Genomic DNA, 25,898 nt, shown 5'->3' on the forward strand with positions numbered 1-25,898 from the left:
GTAAGAAAACGTAAATTGTAGTGAATGCAAACATAAAACGTATTGTGCTCCTCCCAGTAGTGTAGCTCTTCGGCAAAGCTCCAGGCACAGGCCAGGTCTTTGCAAGTCTTGACCGTGTGGACTGCACATGGACCTGGCAACTGCTGAAACAGGAGCTCAGCTGTACCCACTACGGTGAGATTCTTCTGACCTATATTGGATATTATATTGGATATTATATTGGATTCAACCTGGCACATAAGTCTTATATTGCGCGTCGACTTTTCTCCTCATAGTTAAGAGCGATCTCAAACACTGACTCTCCAGAAAAGTTGTCTCACGTCACGGCACTGCAGAGGTTAATTAGGTTTTTGTCACAACTGTTCTGACAAAATGCTCCATGAAAAGCTTTTTCTTCACCTCTTCATGAAAAGCTTCTTCTTCACCTCACAAAACTTGGGTTTGGCATTGAGGATGTCCATGTACTTGCGGAACTGGTTGGAGATGTTCTCCTCTACAGAAAATTAGGCAGCGTCCACTCCGCTCTACTTGATCTCCTCGTTAATCCACTGCATCTCCTCTGAAACCAACTCCAGGCGTTCACAAACCTTCTGGAACTGCTCCTTCATGAATGCAGCTTCCTTGCTCTCCACATTGTCCAGGGGCAATTTCATTACGGGAGCAGCGATGGCGAAACAAGGAAGAGGTCACCTGCGATACTAGCCACCACCTCAGCTCCCTGTTCAAACACTTCCATTACAGTCTCTATCACGTTCTTCTTCTTCTGCTACGATCTTCTATAGCTGGCCGAGCATTTTTGCTGGTATTGTTATTATTCAGTGCATAACACATACCAGTATTACATCTGAGAAAAGACCATAAGGTCATGGTCAAGAGAATGTTTAATTTACATTGGACATAATAAAGTCTATGGTCTATAGAATTACTTTTGACTAAATGGACACCTTTCTACTGACACTTAACTAAAGTATTATTGAAGATCCATTTAAAATATAGACAACCAATCATCCCCCAGTTCAAGACCATAGTTAAAATGGAGGAAAGGTTCAACAGCAATACCAAAGTCTCTGAACTTATGTAGAGCTGTTCTGGTCTTGTTGGACTGTGGCCTGCTTCCTTGCTCAAACTCTCAACTAGAGTGAATCCCTGCTGGCATCACAGTGAGAACTGATAAGAGTAAATTTCAGTACACTAGCAAAGCCTACTGGGATTACAGCTGGGTACACCCAGTGAGCAATAAGGCAACTATGCAAAGACAATCCACCAGTGAGGAAAGACACGTATAGGTAGGTACTCTATGGAGTTTCAAATATGTAGTTCAATGCAGTGTTTTAATGGTTTTATGTTATAGAAATGTTTTAAGTATTCACAGTTTGTTGTCTGCATTATACACTCAATTCAAGTGTGTTGTATATCACATCATCAAAGTGCCAAATGATGAAAAAACAACCAACCAATAAAGATCTGAAGTACAGTATGAAGTATAAACAGCAAGCAGGAAGCCAATTAGCAACTTCAAACACTATGATGTACTAGAGTAGACTGTGACTGAAGGGGTGGTGCTAAGTGCATTGTAACAGTGTCCATTTAAGGAAATTGCGTAGAGTATCTAGAATTGGAATAACATAATACAAGCAGGGATTAAGACTAGTTTCAGCCTGGAGGCCATTTTAGATGTAATACTATCATTATATGTCACAGAGGAAGTTACAGAACATTTACTACACAGTATATTATGTATTATACAGTAGAATGCATATACCTCTGCTGCAATAAATCAAGGCAAATTGTATTGACTAATCAGCAAGATTATTGAAATCATTTAAAAACACCCATTTGACAACTGGCGTGAAATTATTTCAGGTCAAAGTACAATGTTATGAGCTCACACCTTATTAATAAAAACCTAATCCATTCTCCTTTGGCCCTTCAACTACAACCACCATCGCCACCACGGTCGCTTGTCAGCCAGTCCAGTCAATTCCAAGTAGGGTGTTGGCGTGATAAACTGTCTGTACGAGATTAAACTTGCCAAGCTGAAGGGCATTTTCCACAGAAACATCTGGAAAAACAGCAACAAGACAATGGAAACTATTCTGTCAGCGTCTTAGTCAGCCTTTCTCTGCTGCTGAGGTCTGCCCCAAATGGGTTTACACCGCAGAAGATTAGGTAAAATGTCACCCTCATATCTCAACCTGATCTATCACCTACTTTTACAGCTGTCAAGGGAGGCACAGTCTTTAAGACCATAGAGAACAGCGACTACTGAGTGAGATGTCCAAGAAAATCCAAGAACTCTAGAACAGTCTGAATAAAGCCACCATAAGAGATTTTCACTCTGTATTTGTATTTGTATTTATTATGGATCCTCATTAACTGCTGCCAAGGCAAGAATTAAGGCAGTTATACCATTTTAAAACATAATACATTCACAAAATATTTCACAACACATAAAGTGTGTGCACACAGGCCACTACTCTACAACCACATACAGTTGAAGTCGGAAGTTTACATTCACCTTAGCCAAATACATTTAAACTCAGTTTTTCACAATTCCTGACATTTAATCCTAGTACAAATTCCCTGTCTTAGGTCAGTTAGGATCACCACTTAATTGTAAGAATGTGAAATGTCAGAACAATAGTAGAGAGAATGATTTAGTTCAGCTTTTATTGCTTTCATCACATTCCCAGTGGGTCAGAAGTGTTCATACACTCAATTAGTATTTGGTAGCATTGCCTTTAAATTGTTTAACTTGGGTCAAATGTTTCAGGTAGCCTTCCACAAGCTTCCCACAATAAGTTGGGTGAATTTTGGCCCATTCCTCCTGACAGAGCTGGTGTATCTGAGTCAGGTTTGTAGTCCTAATTGCTCGCAATCGCTTTTTCAGTTCTGCCCACACATTTTCTATAGGATTGAGGTCAGGGCTTTGTGACGGCCACTCCAATACCTTGACTTTGATGTCCTTAAACCATTTTGCCACAACTTTGGAAGTATGCTTGGGGTCATTGTCCATTTGGAAGATCCATTTGCGATCAAGCTTTAACTTCCTGACTGATGTCTTGAGATGTTGCTTCAATATATCCACTTATTTTTACACACCATCCACTTATCTATTTTGTGAAGCGCACCAGTCCCTCCTGCAGCAAAGCACCTCCACAACATGATGCTGCCACCCCCGTGCTTCATGGTTGGGATGGTGATCTTTGGCTGGCAAGCCTCCCCCTTTTTCATCCAAACATAACGATGATCATTATGGCCAAACAGTTCCATTTTTGTTTCATCAGACCAGAGGATATTTCTCCAAAAAGTACGATCTTTGTCCCCATGTGCAGTTGCAAACCGTAGTCGGGCTTTTTTATGGCAGTTTTGGAGCAGTGGCTTCTTCCTTGTTGAGAGGCCTTTCAGGTTATGTCGATATAGGACTCGTTTTACTGTGGATATAGATACTTTTGTTTCCTCCAGCATCTTCACAAGGTCCTTTGCTGTTGTTCTGAGATTGATTTGCACTTTTCGCATCAAAGAACATTCATCTCTAGGAGACAGAACGCGTCTCCTTCCTGAGTGGTATGACGGCTGTGTGGTCCCATGGTGTTTATACTTGCGTACTATTGTTTGTACAGATGAACGTGGTACATTCAGGCGTTTGGAAGTTGTTCCCAAGGATGAACCAGACTTGTGGAGGTCTACAATTTGTTTTCTGAGGTGTTGGCTGATTTATTTTACCATGATGTCAAGCAAAGAAGCACTGAGTTTGAAGGTAGGCCATGAAATACACTGCTCAAAAAAATAAAGGGAACACTAAAATAACACATCCTCGATCTGAATGAATGAAATAATCTTATTAAATACTTTTTTCTTTACATAGTTGAATGTGCTGACAACAAAATCACACAAAAATAATCAATGGAAATCCAATTTATCAACCCAAGGAGGTCTGGACTTGGAGTCACACTCAAAATTAAAGTGGAAAACCACACTACAGGCTGATCCAACTTTGATGTAATGTCCTTAAAACAAGTCAAAATGAGGCTCAGTAGTGTGTGTGGCCTCCACGTGCCTGTATGACCTCCCTACAACGCCTGGGCATGCTCCTGATGAGGTGGCGGATGGTCTCGATGGTCTGTGGTGCAACGTGGCGTTGGTGGATGGTGCGAGACATGATGTCCCAGATGTGCTTAATTGGATTCAGGTCTGGGGAACAGGTGGGCCAGTCCATAGCATCAATGCCTTCCTCTTGCAGGAACTGCTGACACACTCCAGCCACATGAGGTCTAGCATTGTCTTGCATTAAGAGGAACCCAGGGCCAACCGCACCAGCATATGGTCTCACAAGGGGTCTGAGGATCTCATCTCGGTACCTAATGGCAGTCAGGCTACCTCTGGCGAGCGCATGGAGGGCTGTGCGGCCCCCCAAAGAAATGCCACCCCACACCATGACTGACCCACCGCCAAACCGGTCATGCTGGAGGATGTTGCAGGCAGCAGAACGTTCTCCATGGCGTCTCTAGACTCTGTCACGTCTGTCACATGTGCTCAGTGTGAACCTGCTTTCATCTGTGAAGAGCACAGGGCGCCAGTGGCGAATTTGCCAATCTTGGTGTTCTCTGGCAAATGCCAAACGTCCTGCATGGTGTTGGGCTGTAAGCGCAACCCCCACCTGTGGATGTCGGGCCCTCATACCACCCTCATGGGGTTTGTTTCTGACCGTTTGAGCAGACACATGCACATTTGTGGCCTGCTGGAGGTCATTTTGCAGGGCTCTGGAAGTGCTCCTCCTGCTCCTCCTTGCACAAAGGCGGAGGTAGCGGTCCTGCTGCTGGGTTGTTGCCCTCCTACGGCCTCCTCCACGTCTCCTGATGTACTGGCCTGTCTCCTGGTAGCGCCTCCATGCTCTGGACACTACGCTGACAGACACAGCAAACCTTCTTGCCACAGCTCGCATTGATGTGCCATCCTGGATGAGCTGCACTACCTGAGCCACTTGTGTGGGTTGTAGACTCCGTCTCATACTACCACTAGAGTGAAAGCACCGCCAGCATTCAAAAGTGACCAAAACATCAGCCAGGAAGCATAGGAACTGAGAAGTGGTCTGTGGTCACCACCTGCAGAACCACTCCTTTATTGGGGGTGTCTTGCTAATTGCCTATAATTTCCACCTGTTGTCTATTCCATTTGCACAACAGCACGTGACATTTATTGTCAATCAGTGTTGCTTCCTAAGTGGACACTTTTATTTCACAGAAGTGTGATTGACTTGGAGTTGCATTGTGTTGTTTAAGTGTTCCATTTATTTTTTTGAGCAGTGTACATCGACAGGTACACCTCCAATTGACTCAAATTATGTCAATTAGCCTATCAGAAGCTTATAAAACCATGACATCATTTTCTGGAATTTTCCAAGCTGTTTAAAGGCACAGTCAACTTAGTGTATGTAAACTTCTGACCCACTGGAATTGTGATACAGTGAAGTGAAATAATCTGTCTGTAAACAATTGTTTAAAAAAATGACTTGTGTCATGCACAAAGTAGATGTCCTAACCGTCTTGCCAAAACTATAGTGTGTTAACAAGAAATTTGTGGACTGGTTGAAAAACGAGTTTTAATGACTCCAATCTCCAGACGTGACGCTTGGCATTCGGGCCAAAGAGTTCAATCTTGGTTTCATCAGACCAGTGAATCTTGTTTCTCATGTTTTGAGTCCATTAGGTGCCTTTTGGCAAACTCCAAGCAGGATTTCATGTGCTATTCATTGAGGAGTAGCTACCGTCTGGCTACTCTACCATAAAGGCCTGATTGGTGGAGTCCTGCAGAGATGGTTGTCCTTCTGGAACGTTCTCCCATCTCCACAGAGGAACTCTAGAGCTCTGTTAGAGTGAACATCGGGTTATTGGTCACCTCTGACCAAGGACCTTCTCCCCTGATTGCTCAGTTTGGCCAGGCGGCCAGCTCTAGGAAGAGTCTTGGTGGTTCCAAACTTCTTATATTTAAGAATGATGGAGGCCACTGTGTTCTTGGGGACCTTCAATGCTGCATAAATGTTTTGGTACCCTTCCCCAGATTTCACACAATCCTGTCTCGGAGCTCTATGGACAATTCCTTCGACCTCATGGCTTGGTTTTTACTCTGACATGCACTGTCAACTGTGGGACCTTACATAGACAGGTGGGTTCTTTCCAAATCATGTCCAATCAATTGGATTTACCACAAGTGGACTCCATTCAAGTTGTAGAAACATGTCAAGAATGGTCAATCGAAACAGGATGCAAGAGCTCAATTTCGAGTCTTGTAGCAAAGGGTCTGAATACTACTGTATATAAGGTATTTATGTTTATTTTTATTTTTAATACATTTGCAAAAAATTCTAAAACCTATTTTTGCTTTGTCATTATGGGGTATTGTGTGTCGATTGATGAGGATATTTATTTATTGAATCCATTTTAGAACAAGGCTGTAACGTAACAAAATGTGGAAAAAGTCAAGGGGTCTTAATACTTTTTGAATGCACTGTCTCATCAATATTTAGGCCTGTATAGCATTTGCGATGTCATCAACAGCTATTTTGTCAATTCAACCAAGGGTTTAACAAAAAAATGTCAATAAGCTACATACTGTATATTACCCAAATGTCCACATTAAAAATTATTTGGTGTGCCGAGTGGGACTTGTACACATTTTTTTTTAATGAGAATGTTTAAATTATATGTTGAAGTTGAAATTGTTGAAGTTGAAGTGTACCACTCTGTCTTCAGCTACAAGGATAGCTTCTCTGTCCTGTAGATGTGTCCAGGTCACAGAGAAAACATGTAATATGATGACAGATGACTTAAATGTAGGCGATTCAACACCACTCGGTTGATTTGAGGCAGTTGAGGGAGATGGAACAGAATGAAATGACGTCCTCTGCTGGATGAGGGAGGTCCCACAGGAAATGAAATTAAAGTGACCAAAAACATGGACCACTCCTTCTTGTGGATAATTCACTGCACTACACTTGAGCAATTGTTGTTGAAGAAACTGTACTCACAGTGAAACAGAGCAAGTGGATTTTGAACACATCAACCAGGCTGAGTACGTCAATGTTACTGACCAGCGCCTTGTAAAAATTAGACAGCACACAGACAGGGACGAGCACCTCCAGGTCTGTGATTTCGATGGCCTGGCCCGACTGCAAGGAATAAACAGCTCTAGCCACCAGAGAATATTTGCCAGTCAAAGAGGAGCCCGGTGTTCAAAATTTAGAAATATTCAAGGGTCAGAGAGTCGTTATTCCCCGTTCCCTGCGCCCTGAGATGTTGGCACGTATCCACTCAAGTCACATTGGAGGTGAGGCCTGTTACAGACAAGCAGGTGACACACTGTATTGACCAGGAATGCAGAGTGAAATTAAAGACTATGTAAATAGTGTGCAGAAAGTTGCACCACGCTCTTACTTGGTCAAATTGAATGTATTACTGTACCGTCATAACATCACCTACTCAGAACACTGATGGTCATAGGGGTCGCGTGACAAAGGACGGAACCCCAGCAAGTCACATGGGGCCTGAGGCACTGGTCAAAGAGCCAGGGTATCACAGGACGCCAGCTCCCTCGTCCATCAATAGTCCCCTCAGACAGTCAGGTGACACACCTGTGCGTGATCCCTCAGTCCTCACAGAAAAGCCCCCTGTCTTTTCACGCTGCAGGCAGCTGTCCCAGCCACCTAAAATACTTAATCTGTAGGTTTCCTATTATGCATTGCTGACAGAGGTTTGAAAAAAGAAAGAAATGGTCAAAGTGAAGAGACTATCAAAATGTGTTGTTTATTTTTTCTATCTGAAAAAAACCTAAACTGTTCATGTTGGATATTATTACTAGGTTTGCTTTGTTAGTGTATTGACATCTCCTGTCCTATTTTATAAAAGGGAAGATGTTATGGGTGTAAGATGGCAGGTTAATGCCATCTATTGGTAAATGTTAATTGCTGCAACACCAGTGTTTTTACCAGTGTGCTTGATATACCCGGATGTATTACAATGTGCTGAACAAGACTGGTTACTCGCATCAATGACTCCTTCTCGTCATTTAACATCCAAACAAATGCTGGCAATGAACTATTTGATAATGATTAACGTCACTAACAAATACAATTTCTCACTCTCCCTTTCCCTCTTTGTCATGTGTTGTTGTGTACAGTAGACTAATAATCCATAAATGCTGTGCTCTAACTGAACTTTGACCCATCTGAGTCACAACCTAATGGGCACACACTGGTTGAATCAACGTTGTTTCCACATCATTTCAATGAAATTACGTTGAACCAATGTGGAATAGATGTTGAATTGACGTCAGAGCTCAGTGGGAAGCCACTGATCTGTATGGACACAGCCGCCCTGGTGGTGAGGGATGCCAGTCTGTCTCTCCATCACAGAGACAGGCCCAAGCCATCAGTCAGTTCCACGGATCGATACAAACTCACGTTGGATCAGAGGAAACAGATAAAGGATCAGAGGCTAGGATAGGGCAGCTTATTGATTGCAGACAAATTCACCCCAGAGGTCATCCTTGCCCCTACAAACCAAGTGAACCACCTTCAAACTTTATGCAAATTAAAAACGTAATTACTCTGACTGTCGTGAATCTTGTTTAAGCATATGTTTTTACTCCCTAATTTTAGGATTGCTTTTTGCTGTAAGTTTCAGCAGAGCCGCTCATACATTAAAATGTCTCTGATGCATGCAGATAGGAGCAATGTTAGAAAATGTGGACAACAGCTACATTCCAATAATCTGTTTAATTGTAACCAGATTATACTGTCTATTGTGTCTCAAATCATATTCTGAGGTCTATTTGCTTGATGAGTTGCTCACAACCCAGTGAGGCTGTGTAGCTCTCTTTAGAAGCTGGCCTCATCAGTATTTGAGTGGGGTAGGTGGTCAGCTAGACAGTCACCTGATTCTTTCACGTGCCTCATTGTTCCAGTATCATTGGTCACGGCCCCCTGCTGTGGACCCCAGTCTACCACACACAAGCCCACGATTTTCCAGCCAAACAACTAATACCATTCACAGGAAGAGAGGAGTGCCACAGTGCTTAGTAGAGGCCACATATGGTAACCATAAGTGTCCACCAAAGTCTGCTAAATAGTTAAATACAGTAATACTTGTACAGTGGCTTGCGAAAGTATTCACCCCCTTGGCATTTTTCCTATTTTGTTGCCTTACAACCTTGAATTAAAATAGATTTTTGGGGGGTTTGTGTCATTTGATTTGCAAAACATGCCTACCACTTTGAAGATGAAAAATATGTTTTATTGTGAAACAAATAAGAAATAAGACAAAAAACAGAACTTGAGTGTGCATAATTATTCACCCCCCCAAGTCAATATTTTGTAGTCACCTTATGCAGCATTTACCACTGCAAGTCTCTTGGGGTACGTCTCTATAAGCTTGGCACATCTAGCCACTGGGATGTTTGCCCATTCTTCAAGGCAAACCTGCTCCAGCTCCTTCAAGTTGGATGGGTTCCGCTGGTGTACAGCAATCTTTAAGTCATACTACAGATTCTCAATTGGATTGAGGTCTGGGCTTTGACTAGGCCATTCCAAGACATTTAAATGTTTCCCCTTAAACCATTTGAGTGTTGTTTTAGCAGTATGCTTAGTGTCATTGTCCTGCTGGAAGGTGAACCTCTGTCCCAGTCTCAAATCTGTGGAAGACTGAAACAGGTTTCCCTCAAGAATTGCCCTGTATTTAGCACCATCCAGCATTCCTTCAATTCTGACCAGTTTCCCAGTCCCTGCCGATGAAAAACATCCCCATAGCATGATGCTGCCACCACCGTGCTTCACTGTGTGGATGGTGTTCTCGGGTTGATGAGAGGTGTTGGGTTTGCGCCAGACATAGCGTTTTCCTTGATGGCCAAAAAGCTACATTTTAGTCTCATCTGACCAGAGTACCTTCTTCTATATGTTTGGGGAGTCTTCCACATGCCTGTTGGTGAACACCAAACGTGTTTGCTTATTTTCTTCATAAGCAATGTATTTTTTCTGGCCACTCTTCTGTAAAGCCCAGCTCTGTGGAGTGTACAGATTTCAGTGGTCCTATGGACAGATACTCCAATCTCCGCTGTGGAGCTTTGCAGCTTTGCAGCTTCTTCAGGGTTATCTTTGGTCTCTTTGTTGACTCTCTGATTAATGCCCTCCTTGCCTGGTCCGGATTTGGATTTAATGGTGCTCCGTGGGATGTTCAAAGTTTAAGATATTTTTTTATAACCCAACCCTGATCTATACTTCTCCACAACTTTGTCCCTGACCTGTTTGGAGAGGTCCTTGGTCTTCATAGTGCCGCTTGCTTGGTGGTGTTGCAGACTCTGGGACCTTTCATAACAGGTGTATATATATTGAGATCATGTGACAGATCATGTGACACTTAAATAAAGTCCACCTGTGTGCAATCTAATTGTGTGACTTCTGAAGGTAATTGGTTGCACCAGATCTTATTTAGGGGCTTCATAGCAAAGAGGGTGAATACATATGCACGTACCCCTTTTCCGTTTAAATTTTTTTAGAATTTCTTGAAACAAGTAATTTTTTTCATTTTACTTCACCAATTTGGACTATTTTGTGTATGTGCATTACATGAATTCCAAATAAAAAACAATTTAAATTACAGGTTGTAATGCAACAAAATAGGAAAAACGCCAAGGGGGATGAATACTTTTGCAAGGTACTGTACCAGTTTTGTGATCCAGAATGTTGATTTGTCTTACAGACAGACAATTTTACACCATTCGATTTGCACACATGGAACTTGCTATGTTGTCAGTCTCAAAGGACAAGGTAAGAAATTCTAACTATTTAAAGAATATGTATTGTATTTGATCAATGCTGAAGTTCTGGAGTGACTGGTTGTACATACCTTATATGTGTATGTAAGAGAGTGAGGAGAGAGAGCGAGACTACAGAGAGAGCACATGTTTTACAGGGCGCACTGGGTTGTTCAGATCAATCTTTTTCCTCCAAACATACCGATGGTTATTATGGCCAAACAGTTCTATTTTTGTTTCATTAGACCAGAGGACATTTCTCCAAAAAGTACGATCTTTGTCCCCTTGTGAAGTTGCAAACTGTAGTCTGGCTTTTTTTACGGCGGTTTTGGAGCAGTGGCTTCTTCCTTGCTGAGTGGCCTTTCAGGTTATGTCGATATAGGACACGTTTTACTGTGGATATAGATACTTTTGTACCTGTTTCCTCCAGCATCTTCACAAGGTCCTTTGCTGTTGTTCTGGGATTGATTTGCATTTTTCGCACCAAAGTACGTTCATCTCTAGGAGACAGAACGCGTCTCCTTCCTGAGCGGTATGATGGCTGCGTGGTCCCATGGTGTTTATACTTGCGTACTATTGTTTGCACCGATGAACGTGGTACGTTCAGGCGTTTGGAAATTGCTCCCAAGGGTAAGCCAGACTTGTGGAGGTCTACCGTTTTTTTCTGAGGTCTTGGCAGCTATACTTGTACCAGTGTTGTGATCCAGAATGTTAATTTGTTGAAAAGACAGACAACTTTACAACATTTATGTTGCACACATGGAACATGCAATGGTATCATTCTCAAGAAATTGAAACAATTTGAAGAATATGTATTGCATTTTTTCAATGCTGAAGTTCTGATGTGACTGGTTGTAGATACAGTATATATGCATGTAAGAGAGTGAGAGGTGAGTGTGTGTGGGGGTGAGTGAGAGTAAAGAGAGAGAGCTAGAGAGAAAAAAGAGAAAGAGAACAGAGAAAGAATAGAGAGAATAGAGAGAACATATTTTACAGAGCACAGATCAATATACAGATTACACATTTAATTCACTAACGGTATATGGACAGACAAATAAAAGGAAGCCCAGGGGACTATTTATAGTCCTGCTACAGGGAACCACCCAGACCGAGGCTGTAGCTGGTTCTCTACTGTACATGTGACAATTTCCCTGAAAATCTACTGTCAAATTAGGAATCCACACAGCCAGTTATGACGTGGATTGTTTAGATGGGGATTCAATGTAGATTCCAAATGTTGACGATAATAGACAGCTGCTGTGTGGTTTCCTGATTTCCCTTCCTCCATTTCCGTAGCCCCTAACCCCCAGCTCATACAAGGCTACAGTAGATAAGTCCTCTAAATGAATTGGTTGATGTGCTGGACAGTATAAAAGAGGAACTATCCTGTGTGTAGTTTGGGGAGGATGTTAAGTGTGGGAGAAGAGAGCAAACAAGAAGTTCTGGAGAGAGAGAGAGAGAGAGAGAGAGAGAGGGCATATATGGCATAGAGAGAGAGATGACACAGACAAATCTGCTGAGATTCTTGGCTGCTGACGTGATGTATGAACAACTATGAGGAGAGGAATTTGAATGGGGGAAATCTATTCTATACTACTAACACAAACTTCATGGGGCATTGAGGGGAGAGCACTGAGGGCTTGAGGGGAGACCGGAAGTGTTGCCCAACATCAGGGAACTGTTTGAGGCAGTGCAGATGGCGAAAACATCTGGACACACTTTCTCTATGGTTTTTCACCATAAAGATGTGTTCTACAGACATTCCATACACTATTTCATAGAGTCCCATATACCACTACTCCTAGCTGAACACTCACAAGACTACAGCCCCAACTTCTAAATGCAGATCCTCCACACAGGAGAGAGACCTTTTAGAGAGTTGATCCTGAGTGCTGGGCTGGACCTGCTACCGTGTGTCACTGAACAAATGTTTTAATGCTTTTTATTGGATTAGCCCACTTAAAGAGCAGTGGGCTGGTCGATGGTCCACTCTGATGGGTAATAACATTATCCTGGCTGGGATTGGCAGAGACAGCCAGGCAGAGCCATCCTGCCATTGATCCAGACCCTACAGGGCCACTCTGATGCTGCCCTCCATCAAATCACTAATTTGTTTATGAAATATTGATATTGGCTGCGATCTCTTCCTGAAGACAGGTAAACGTGGCTAGTAAGGGAATAACATGTCTCTGAACAGGCCTTGGATCTACTAGATAGGGTTTATTAGAATGTCTAAGCAGGGTAAAATATTAAATCCAACAAACCTGTTGCTGATTTTTCGTTAATGTCTCCTAACATTCGGGGCTCAGCTATTCTGTGCAATCAACATGATGAATTTTGTTTCCTGTCTACTCAATGCTGATTGTCACAGAGTGGAAGTGTATAGGCATAGATTCCAATGGAAATGTCAGTCGTGGCTTCTTTTCTATTTCATCCGTATCTAGGAGCGATTTGGAGATGGAAGACAGGGATCAATACTCTTACATTCAGCAGTGCCACTGCTTACATCAACTACATGTGGTCCTGTTGAATTATGTGAATCTTTGAATACTTTATGAAAGTGAAAATAAAAATCAAGCCGTTTAGGAAAATATATTCAGATTAGGATTATTTTCTAGTTTTGAAAGGTTTAACATTTTACCACATATTGCAAATAAACTGGTATGAACAATCTAACACGGTCATGCACAATATGTGGTAAATGGCTTCAAATGTTAATCCCTAACTACTTTGAGACAGCTGTATATTGTGGCGAATCACCATACCAAATCTGTCATTCTGAGGGAGTCTTGGGGAAGACCATTGAGAAGCCTGTTGATCTGTTTGTTGATAGAGCCCTCTGTTTTCAGAGTAGCACTGACTCCATGTCACCATACAACCTTTCTTATATGGCCGACTCTTTTCTCTGTATACATCAATGATGTCGCTCTTGCTGCTGGTGATTCTCTGATCCACAGAGGACACCATTCTGTATACTTCTGGCCATTCTTTGGACACTGTGTTAACTAACCTCCAGACGAGCTTCAATGCCATACAACTCTCCTTCCGTGGTCTCCAACTGCTCTTAAATGCAAGTAAAACTAAATGCATGCTCTTCAACCGATCGCTGCCCGCACCCGCCCGCCCGACTAGCATCACTACTCTGGACGGTTCTGACTTAGAATATGTGGACAACTACAAATACCTAGGTGTCTGGTTAGACTGTAAACTGTCCTTCCAGACTCACTTTAAGCCTCTCCAATCCAAAATTAAATCTAGAATCGGCTTCCTATTTCGCAACAAAGCATCCTTCACTCATGCTGCCAAACATACACTCTTGTAAAACTGACTATCCAACCGATCCTTAACTTCGGCGATGTCATTTGCAAAATAGCCTCCAACACTCTACTCAGCAAATTGGATGCAGTCTATCACAGTGCCATCTGTTTTGTCACCAAAGCTCCATATACTACCCACCACGTTGACCTGTATGCTCTCGTTGGCTGGCCCTCGCTTCATATTCGTCGCCAAACCCACTGGCTCCAGGTCATCTATAAGTCTTTGCTAGGTAAAGCCCCACCTTATCTCAGTTCACTGTTCACCATAGCAACACCCACCCGTAGCACGAACTCCAACATGTATATCTCAATGGTCACCCCCATAGCCAATTCCTACTTTGGCCGCATTTCCTTCCAGTTCTCTGCTGCCAATGACTGGAACGAATTGCATAAATCACTGAAGCTGGAGACTCATATCTCCCTCACTAACTTTAAGCATCAGCTGTCAGAGCAGTTCACAGATCATTGCACCTGTACACAGCCCATCTGTAAATAGCCCAACCAACTACCTCATCCCCATGTTGCTATTTATTTTTGTTGCTTTGAACCCCAGTATCTCTACTTGCACATTCATCTTCTGCACATCTATCACTCCAGTGTTTAATTGCTAAATTGTAATTATTTCGCCACTATGGCCTATTCATTGCCTTACCTCCCTAATCTTACCTCATTTGCACACACTGTATATAGACTTTTCTATTGTATTATTGACTGTACCTTTGTTTATTCCATGTGTAACTCTGTGTTGCTGTTTGTGACGCACTGCTTTGCTTTATCTTGGCCAGGTCGCAGTTGTAAATGAGAACTTGTTCTCAACTGGCCTACCTGGTTAAGTAAAGGTGAAATAAAAAATAATAATAATAAAATAATAATTCATTATGGAGAAACCCGGATAATGTTTTTTAACCAGATGAACTAAGTAACCTTAGCTCCTTTCCCACAAAGCAGATTCCCTCAATAGACCAGGCTGGCAAACAGAAGCTTTGGTCGTTCCATATTGGCAGTTGGAATTGACGTGCTATCACAGGGAAAGCTCTTTATACAGGAGTAGAGCTCCATGGATCAATAGATGTTACTCAGGAAAGCCCACAGAACCACTAATGAATACAAGAGGTTCCATGGGCTTATGCTGTATGGTTTCTGCAATAAGAGTTGAACTAACCACCAAGCTACAGTGAAAAACAGACCATGGAGACTAACAACATGTCTCCAATTCTGTATTTAAAAAAAATTTCAACAAACCCCACCAGCCTATGAATTGAGACGTTGCAATTATTTCCTTACTTATATACTATACTATAGCCTATAGCCTAGGCTGCATGAAGACCAAAATTACGTCCAGAGATGCCGTGTTTACTCCAATTTCCTGTCCTCCTGGGGAATATTTGACAATGGAATTCAACTTTGTGGCATTGTTTATCCTGTTGTGATGATGCATTTCACCAGTGGTCTGCAGGACAGGTTGTATGGTGTGTTTGAAGCAGTGGCGGTTCTAGCTTGTAAGGCTACCAAGGCAGTAGCCTGCCTAGCTCACAAACTAGAATCAGGGCGCCCACTCCGACAAGGTTAATTGAACCACAGTCCCACACGGTGACATGATATCATTGACGTGATGTGCAAATGAGCGATAGAAAACCGATCGCGCAAATGTCACCATTCCGATTTTTTGGGGGCGGGTGCGCTGTGACGCCCCCCGGCAAGATGCCGCACTGGGAGGCTGCCCATGTCTCGTATACCTAATTCTGCCACTGGTTTGAAGAGAAGTGCTCTTTCATGGTGACTATTTGACACACCCATTGGTCTGCAGCATTCTTTCTCTTTTCAACACCATCTGTTTTTCAATGGTGGTAAATGTATGATCAATGAGACCCTTCTTATGGAACTCATACCCTTGACTATGAAACTCAACCTTCAGAGAGTAGCAATGTTATCCCATAAAGCCACCCTAGTAAACAACAAGTAAACAACAAGAAATATCCTAACTCCTGTTTTCCTCACACAGCCCATAGACACATTAAGAAAGGGTGCACGGAAGACAAGGGGATGATTAAAATACATATATTTCCTACTGCACTGTGTATTACAGACTGCGCTCAATGAATTTTGACAGGCTTGATTTACGATAGCGTAGCACTGAGGCTAAAGCCCTGGCAGAACCATATAGCTACTCCACTGACACAGAACTGCTGGCCGTCTCCACCGCTCTCCACCTCCAACACGGCTAATGAGTGATTCCATCATGCTGATACAAGCACTTTGGAGCTCGTCCTCAGGATATTAGCTCAGCCAAAGATTACTCATAGACTATCAAACCAAAGCTGTGGACAGGAAACGCTGACTTATGTGCAAATATCAATTCAATTAGTAGGGGACCCGGTGAGTGCGGGTGCACTAGCTTGCTTTAATGGAAATAGACGTCAACATGTTTACACAAGACAGGCAAGACACACATATATACATCCAATAACAGCTGATGTGTTGCTGTTTATTGTCATGAAGCATAATGACAAATGTTGTTTTTATTATGACTGAATTGGTACGAATTAGAAAGATTAGTCAATTAAACATCACTTCACATCCATGCTGTAACAACTGGCATGAATAATGTGTTCACAAATAGGCACAGCTCGGGAGGTAATACAATTAAAGTTCTGCTACTGCAGCATGCTTGATATGAGTTCAGAAGCAAGAGTTTGAGTGTATTGTGAAGACAAGGCACAGTAGAGAACACTGAGTGCCAAGTTGTTTTCCCGGATGGCAGAACAGCTTCCATGCTCTCTTTCATTGTAATGTAGGCCAGCCTGTGTCGTAGAGAGACAAAATGAGAGCACAGCTCACCAGCTACCATCTCAGCAAAATCATCTCTGTGGAATTGTGGGCAGCAAGGTTATTTCTCACATAAACTGTGAGTATTTGGCAGCAGGGTAAGATGCATTGAGTTAAGCTATTTAACTATGAGAGAGTGTCTAGTAAAATGTGGTCATAAGCTATGGTAGGAGTTAGTCACTTATAATAATAAAATGTATATACAGTTAATGAAATACTCTGCAAACACTGCCTCAAATTAGCAATACATTCAGATTTCTATGCAGTGAATCTAATTGCCACCAAAGCTACTTGCTATACACAGTGCATAGTATTACTTAATGGCTAGGACAAACTGCATGGTGTATTCACAAAACCTCATCACCATTTACCCTAATTTCCCACACATCCTCTTTGAGTTGGTCAATTCAGAATTTAGAATAACCCCTCAGGTTGATAACATAATGATCCCTATTTGTCTGACTTGTTGCACCTCTATCAGCATCACTCTGAGTGTACGCATAGTGCCACGGTCTTGTGCCTCTCCCAGTAGTGGCAGTCCTCAGGGAAGCTCCAGGTGGCCCCGCTCTCCTTGTGGTGACTGACAGCATGTACCACGTACCCCGCCAGCTGCTTCTCCAGGACCTCCACCACGGCCTGGGCATCACCCTTCTTCCCTGGCTCCACCATCAGTTGCCGGATGCAGTCGCGGGGCACCGGTTGGGGACTGGTGCTGTAGCACCTCAAACCAGTTCTGACCGGCCATGTGTTGGAAGTGGTACCCCGGCACGCCAGTTCCGATAGCTGCTGCCAGAGGGGTTGACCACTCGGACCGACCAGCTCACCCAGTTGTATTTCCTGGTGAGGAATTCCTGTACATCCTGAGCTGTGTCCTGAAGATTGCGTTCCTCTTTTTCCTGGAGAAGACGCTGGGCGTCAAGGCAAGCCTGTTCAGGGAAGGCTGCTACGCAGGCCTCGATGCATGCCTTCATTTTTGATTCCACTTCCTCGATTTTTCTGCTCCAGTTGTCGATGGTTTCCTCATCTGATCCCTTGGTGAGGGCACAGTGGCCCGGCAGGGCAATTAGGCCCAGGCAGAAGAGCTCCTTCATCCTCACACAGAAGTCCTCCAGTAGGTGCCTGTTCCTCGCCTCATACCTGAGACAAATGGAGAACCAACCACTCAGCTGTTGTGAATAACAATAAAATGAATCATCCTATTTACCATAATCACAAGTTAACAGTTCAAATTCATTCCACAAGTGTTCTCAAACTAAAATACTCAACCAATGACATGCTCCACAGATGCATAAATGCCCATTTAGCATGATTAAGAACACTTTACCTCTCCACCACCTCCAAAACTCCCCAAAGCTGTTGGTGTCATCAGAGCATCATACAGCACATACAGGTTCTTCCCCCTCCGGCTTGGAGAAGTGCTCAAAAAACAGCCTCTTCTTGACCTCCTGAAACTGTGGCTTGGCCTCCAGAATGTCCATGTACTTCCGGAACTGGTTCCTGATGTTCTCCTCCACTGAGAAGTACTGGGAATCCAGCCGGCCCTTCTTAATCTCACAGTCAATGTCCTCCAGCTGGATGGACAGTATGTCCAGCTTGTTCCTCACGGACAGGAACTGCTCTTTGACATAGAAGACCTCTTTGCTTTTCACGGTGTCCAGTGCTAGTCGTAGGACAGGGGCGGCTGGCTTACAGAGAGGGAAGAGCTCCCCTACTGCGCTGGCCAACACCTCAGCCCCTCACCTCAAAACTCTCCATCACAGCCTCGATGGCATCTTTCTTCTGGGCTAACACCTTCTCCAGAGGACTTGCCATGCTCTGGAGGGAGAATCAATATGAAAGTTGAACTATGTGTCAGTGCCTGTTTAGGTGTGCCGGTCTTCAGAAATCTGGCTCAAAATCTGGAGGGAAAAGCTGCACATTAAACTCAAATAAAGTGATGGAATGCCCTATAATAACAGTTGACATTCAATCCCTTATGGGGGCGCCATGTGTGAGTTTTCTCTCCAGAGTAACACAGATCAAATTATCAATTTCGATATCACTATTGGACATTTACAAATAAGATTGAGAACCTTGTTACAGACCAAAACATACATTTATGGGCCACATCACGATTAAATCTTAAAGGGGCAATCAGCAGTTCCTACACACATTTTTGGAATTATAAAGTAATGATATGTACCCATTGATTCCTGAAGAATATAACATATAAACGCCTGAGCTTAGTTCAACTATCTTACCGTATCAGAACCCAAAATATGAGCTGGTTTTACTCCAATGCTTGTCAACAAAGTAAATATAAACAAACACTATAAAGTCTCAAAACATGGTTAAAAGTATATTTTTTATATCATGTATGGTCAGTCCTTACATCCATAGCTCTGTTTATGATATTATAATTTTTTTAACGTTATGAACGTTATAGTGGAGGGGTGTTTTTTGTTATAGTTTCTACTGCTGTTTGTCCCTTTAATGATTGACAGTCAGTAAAAAGAAATGCATAGAATATCATAATTAACTCAATAAAGTGCTGTAGTCAGGCAGCAAGTGTAATCGCTGGCCATGAATGCCACTATGCCACTATTTACAGACACGTTTTAGAGATGCTTGTATACAAGAGCTACATTTTTATATCTGATATTGTCAAGGTCAAAGGTAAAAATCTGTATAATATTGAATGAGATGCAACATTTGCATGTAAAACAAATGACAATCTAAAGCCAAAAGAGGATGATACGTTTATCATGCCATAAAATGACTGAAATAGACAGAGGTGTGAGCAGACCCTTCACTGGGTCTGTTTATGCATAATTTGGTTTCAAAACCGACGAAGTCCAAGCAATAGATATAAAAAAAAATCCACTTTCATGCCTTGTCTGCAAACTCTAATAGGCTAAATTATTGTGTCCTTGGTCAGACCACAATCTGTAGAGGATGGATGGTCATACAGCCACTGCGTCATTTTCAAATACATGATGTCCAATTAACCAATTAGCCTAAATAAATAAATACCAATTAGATGTGTTTTATTGGAATATCTTAGACTATATTTTTGCCATCCATCTGTGTTGTAATTTCCAATGTTTGAGAAAAAAATGAATAACAACATGTAGTAAATTTTAATACTGACTTTAATTTACTTCTACAGTTGTATTACTCCAACTGCAATTAATAACGATTGTAGGTCGAATAATATAATAATTCAGTGTTTTCATTCATGCCCATGTATGATGGAGACACACTGTATAGGTACAATTACGCATGCACCACTATGTGGTGGAATATTTTTGGATTCCGTCTCCCCTGACTCAGCAGCCAGTGCTTACGTTTAGAGGTTTTTGCTAAACTCTTATGCGAGAGGGAAAGATAGATGTGTCTGTGTATTCTCGGGTACAGGCATTTGGTTGAAGATCTTCGAAGAGACTATTGCGCACTTTGCGTGAAAGAGTCAGCCATTGAAAATGGGTGCGGAATGTGCACACATTGTGTATTCTGAAATGGTCAAAAAATATCGGTTAGTACAGCACGTTTGTATAAATGTGTGACAGTGTAACATGTTTTAGCGGTTAAGACATTGATCGATGGGTGAGACGTCGATACCTTTTACCGAGTCCATCTCCCCGACAGGGAAAGCTTTACTCTGCTACCTATAACACATACAATATTTTCTAGCCTAATCTTTTTGTTTAGCCAGCATTGTATTCAGGAGTTTACTTACTGTAATCCAATTAAGGAAGTGTTGTATACAATTTGTGAATGTGCATGACTGTTTGAAGCTTTTGACCTCATAATCAAAATGCTATTGTGCCATATTGTGCCTCTAATATTGTATAGGCTTATATGACAGTTCAATTACATTGATGAAATTGGTAAATTTTTACAATGGATTGAAACAACTCCCTAGTGTCTAAAACAATTAATTGCATCTCTCTCTCTCTCTCTCTCTCTCTCTCTCTCTCTCTCTCTCTCTCTCTCTCTCTCTCTCTCTCTCTCTCCTCTCTCTCTCTCTCTCTCTCTCTCTCTCTCTCTCTCTCTCTGCTCGCCATAGACTCATGAGCTACACCCCATCCCCGCATATCATTATTTATAAATCATTATAATCTGCTTATAGATTTGGTTAATGCACAATTGTACCTTTCTATTCATTGATATGCTATGAAACGGATGACAAAACACAATTTAATTTAATGGCATTTAATTGCCATTTAATAAAAAAATATATCTTATTTTTCGGTGTATTTGAAGCATGCAGTGGCCAATCTCAAAAGATGACTTCTGACTGATGCATAAAGTTGTGGGAGCTGCACATGTAGTCCAACTGCACATGAAACAAGTGAATCCGACACTTCATGAAGTTATGCAGGTAAGACAATATCCTTTCTCAGACAGTTGACCTACTTGTCTTAAAACCTGTTGGGGCTAGGGGGCAGTATTTGCACGGCCGGATAAAAAACGTACCTGATTTAATCTGGTTACTACTCCTGCCCAGTAACTAGAATTTGGATAGAAAACACTCTAAAGTTTCTAAAACTGTTTGAATGGTGTCTGTGAGTATAACAGAACTCATATGGCAGGCAAAAACCTGAGAAGATTCCATGCAGGAAGTGGAAATCTGATTTGTGGAATTACATTCAACACTTTGCCTATGAAACACACCGTGAGTTAGGATTCATTTAGCACTTCCTAAGGCTTCCACTAGATGTCAACAGTCTTTACAAAGTGGTTTGAGTCTTCTCCGGTAAAAACTGACCGAACAAGAGGCCTGGAAAGTTGGTCATAGGGGGAGGGCCATTACTACTATGACGCGTGCGCCCGTGGGTACCCTTTTGTTCCGAAACGTTTAGTAAGACAATGCAATCGTCCGCCTTGAATATTATTGAAGCTCTGATTGAAAAAGGCCCTAAAGATTTGTTATACAACGTTTGACATGTTTGAACGAATGTAAATATATATTTTTTGCACATTCGTGACGACAAGTCCCGCGCGCCTCGTACATTATGAGTAGCCTTCGGGAACGCGCTAACAAGAAGGAGCCATTGGGACATAAATTATTAACTTTTTCGAACAAAACTACATTTGTTGTGGATCTGGGATTCCTGGAAGTGCCTTCTGATGAAGATAATCAAAGGTAAGGGAATATTTACAATAGTATATTTGATTTTAGATGGTTCCAAGATGACGCAAACCTGTATCGCCTAGCCTATTTTTCTGAGCATAGCACCTCGTTTATTGCAAAGTGTGATTTCCCAGTAAAGTTATTTTTAAATCTGGCAATGCGGTTGCATTCACGAGATGTTAATCTATAATTCTTTGAATGACAATATTACATTTTAACAATGTTTGCGAATAGTAATTTTGTAAATTGTAGCGCTGATCCACCGGAAGCATTTGAGGGAAAATATTTTCTGAACGTCACGCGCCGATGTAAAATGCTGTTTTTATATATAAATATGAACTTTATCGAACAAAAAATGCATGTATTGTGTAACATGATGTCCTAGGAGTGTCAGCTGATGAAGATTGTCAAAGGTTAGTGCTGCATTTAGCTGTGTTTTGGGCATTTGTGATGCATGCTAGTTGCTTTGAAAATGGCAGTGTGATTATTTTTGGCAGGGTACTCTCCTAACATAATCTAATGTTTTTCTTATGCTGTAAAGCCTTTTTGAAATCGGACAACATGGTTCGATTCAGGAGAGGTGTATCTATAAAATGGTGTAAAATAGTCATATGTTTGAGAAATTGAAGTTATAGCATTTATGAGGTATTTGTATTTCGCGCGACGCGATTCCACTGGCTGTTGACTAGGGTGGGACGCAAACGTCCCAGGTTCCCAGACAGGTTAATAGATTTCAGTTTTGGTCCACCGACTCAGGGGAGGGGGTGTGGGGGGAAACCTGTTTTTCTGGCTGGCATGAGGACTACGACAGAGGCGTAGCCTATAGCTGTGTGCGCTGTCTAGATGTCTGTTCTTTAACCGTGTAGTGGCCTAAAATAAAAGCAGACTTTTGAGTAGGCCTACTCTCATGGTAATATATTTTCCTAAATTAATGTACTTTTCATTTAGCCCCACCATGAGGCTTATCAAAACGGCCCATAGACCTTTACATTGATTTGCTAATACAGTTTGGTATACACCGGGCCCTCTGGTGGAAATATACAGTACACTCTTAGATAAATGAGTTCTTTGGCTGTCCCCATAGGAGAACCCTTTTGGGTTCCATGTAGAACCCTCTGTAGAAAGGGTTATACATGAAACTCAAAAGGGTTATAGCCGGAAACAAGCATCTTCACACAACAGCATCTGCTGGTGACAAGAACATTCACACATTCACTAATACATCATAGTCATTTATTATAACGATGTTATAACTACTTGTGAGTTATGACAGCTAATAGCAAATGTTAAAATGCATTATATCATTAGGTATTAAATTCACTTATATGGCATCATATGTTGGTGCCTACAGTAGCAGTGTTACCAAATGTTTACTTATCAGGATTCCAAGTCTATTCTGACACCTAGAGGTATGAAATTATGCTACAGCAGGGATCTCCTACCCTTTTCCTGGAGAGCTACCCTCCTGTAGGTTTTCGCTCCAACCCCAGTTGTAGCTTATCAACCAGCTAATTATTAGAATCAGATGTGCTAGGTTAGGGTTGGAGTGAAAACCTACAGGAAGGCATCTCTCCAGGAACAGGGATGAAGAGCCATGTACTACAGTCACTACCCGATTGGCTTTATGCGACACATGGGCCCGATCCCAAAAGGACCACTAGACCTTTTACCTTATGCACTTGTGGAGATATGATAACATTAGACATATGCAATCCATATGATAATAGCTCCACCTTGCCCTCTGATAGCCTAAGTGGAAGTTTCACCATATTGCTTAAAATAATCAAATCCTCTCAGATCTCCGCAAGTGCATAGGGTCTAGGGGTCCATTTGCGATTAGGCCATTGACTCAGGGGCAGACTGGCCATAAGGCAGTTTAGACAAATGCCAGATAAATTGTTAGGTTTTTTTTGTTTCACAAAATTATTATTTGGCTAATAATTTGGGTCTTGGGGAAGAAAATGGGCCAGTGTGTTAGAAATGTTCATGCCTATTTCTGGTCCCAGTCCGTCCCTGCATGGACTTCTCAATACTCAGCTCCTACCTTTTTCAATGTCTCAGATACAGTCAGATCCATAATTATTGGCATCCTTGAAAAGATGAACAAAAAAAGACTGTATAAAATAAATAATAGAAATACTGAGCTACAGTGCCTATAGAAAGTGTACACCCCCTTGAACTTTTTTCCCCTACAGATCTACACAATCTACTCCACATTTTCAAAGTGAAAGAAAGTAATACAATTTTTTTTTAAATATAATAATATGGAAATATCATAATTGGATAATGTGTATTTTGCATTAAAATGTGTGTAATTGTCCTGCAGAAAAATAAAATCCCAGGGTTAGGTTTTCAAAAGACTGAGGTGGGTTCTGTTGATCCTAACAAACTCCCCAGTCTCTGCCGGTGACAAAAATACCCATAACATGATGCTGTCACCACAATATTTGAAAATACAAAGGGATCAACAACATTGCATTCATTCCATATTACTGGCCTGTATGACAAAGTGAAAAGAAATGAGCCTGTCTTAAAAAATCCATTCCAAATAATCCATTCTGTTTGTAACAAGGCTGTTAAGTAATACTACCAGACAAAAGAGCAAATAAATTAACTTTTTGGCCTAAACTCAAAACTATATTGTGGTGGCAGCATCACGTTATGGGTATGCTTGTCATAGGCAGTGACTGGGGAGTATGTCAGAATCAAAATAAATATTAAAGGAGCAAAGCCAAGGGAAAAAGTTTGCGAAAATCCCAAAGTCATTTGAAAACCTCACCCTGGAATAGAGTTTTATTTTTCAGCGAGACAATGTGGTGGATGAATCAGAATTAGTTGGGTAACATAAGTAATTAAGATGTCTTATCTGCATAATATGCTTATGTGATATACTTGTTATTAGAATGTATTTCTTTGGACTCTGGTGTTGGCAGTTGCACTTCTTCCCTCAGCTGGGGCTCAGTCACTTGGGGCCCAGAGAGGGGAGAGGTCAGACTTGTCTTTTACATGTCTCTGGTGCTATGCAGAATATCAGAAAGGGAAGAGGACAGATGGAACATTGTCTTCATATGTGAATGTGTCTTTACCTATTCTTAAACCATGTGAAGGGATGGCGTGATTAATGGGTAACCAATTACTTGTCTCCACAATGTCTGTGCGCAAGTCACTCCCTCCTTTGGCATTGGGGGAGGTGTATGGCAGTGTCTGGAACCATTGTATGTCCTCTCTGATGTTGCACTTATCCTGGGATAGTGTATGACCTAGAGACTCACTCCACTCAGTGAGCTTGTCCAGGAGAGGGGTCAAGAAGGGGTTTTTCTTGAGATGGGAGTATCTAGAGTTGATAATTGAGTTATGCCATTGAATGAGCTAATGTTTTTGTGCTATACCGTACCAGGGTGAGAAGGTTCCAGTTTGGAGTAGGAGGACCAGACACGGGTCTTTACAATGAAAACTGTTGACACAGCAGTTGCTGTCTGCTATATTTTAGAGATATCTTTCATACAAATCTTAACCTTGTGACCATTCTATGTATCTGTTGTTCGTCATGTAGGTTGAGAGGGGTGCATCTTTGTACTTTTGTGTTGTCACTCTCAACGGTTCATTAGAAATGGAAAATCGTTGAAAGTCAGTGCTGTTGCAAAGCTCTTATTATTAAAGATGTAGTTTAAGTATAACTTTGACTGGTGTGTGAAGTTTGTAACTCTCCTCATTTGGTAATGCAGAAATTAACTACCACAACAATTACACATTTTAATGCCAAAGACACACCAGAATGGCTTTCCAAGAGTTGTACCTGAGTGGTCTAGTCTCAGTCCTGACTTAAATTTGCT

The 25,898-nt window shown here is 41.8% G+C and overlaps 2 pseudogenes across 1 annotated transcript; both read right to left on the reverse strand.

Moving 5' to 3' along the window:
* Positions 1-214: 214 nt before the first annotated feature.
* On the reverse strand, positions 215-7,466 carry LOC145864097 (protein rapunzel-like; annotated as a pseudogene).
* Positions 7,467-16,164: 8,698 nt separating this feature from the next.
* LOC106581785 (protein rapunzel-like) lies at positions 16,165-18,761 on the reverse strand (annotated as a pseudogene). Its single transcript, XR_014380829.1, has 2 exons — positions 18,274-18,761; positions 16,165-18,086 (listed from the first exon to the last, which is right to left on the reverse strand). The product of XR_014380829.1 is annotated as a protein rapunzel-like (transcript).
* Positions 18,762-25,898: the final 7,137 nt, after the last annotated feature.

This window comes from Salmo salar, chromosome 02, assembly GCF_965601325.2.
Source record: "Salmo salar chromosome 02, fSalSal1, whole genome shotgun sequence".
NCBI lineage: Eukaryota > Metazoa > Chordata > Actinopteri > Salmoniformes > Salmonidae > Salmo > Salmo salar.